Source organism: Numida meleagris, chromosome 27 (genome assembly GCF_002078875.1).
Source record: "Numida meleagris isolate 19003 breed g44 Domestic line chromosome 27, NumMel1.0, whole genome shotgun sequence".
In the NCBI taxonomy this organism is placed as follows: domain Eukaryota; kingdom Metazoa; phylum Chordata; class Aves; order Galliformes; family Numididae; genus Numida; species Numida meleagris.
Genome location: NC_034435.1, coordinates 2,034,525 through 2,034,865, shown reverse-complemented (window position 1 = coordinate 2,034,865; position 341 = coordinate 2,034,525).

Below are 341 nucleotides of genomic sequence, written 5' to 3'. Positions count from 1 at the left end.
CCCGGCCCTGGTCACAGCGACACCCCCTTGGCCCCCCCCGAGTGCAGCCACACTCGTGTCGCGAGTGGGGCCGTGCTCAGCGCTGTGACGGGGGGGGAGTGGCAGGTCATGTCTGCATGTCCCCAGCAAACATGCAAGGAACACGCAGGGAACATGCAGAGAACACGCAGTGAACATGTAAGGCACATGCAGGGAACATGTAAGGAACATGTAAGGAACATGTAAGGAACACACAAGGAACACGCAGGGAACATGTAAGGAACACGCAAGGAACACGCAGGGAACACGCAATGAACATGTAAGGAACACGCAGGGAACACACAAGGAACATGTAAGGAACA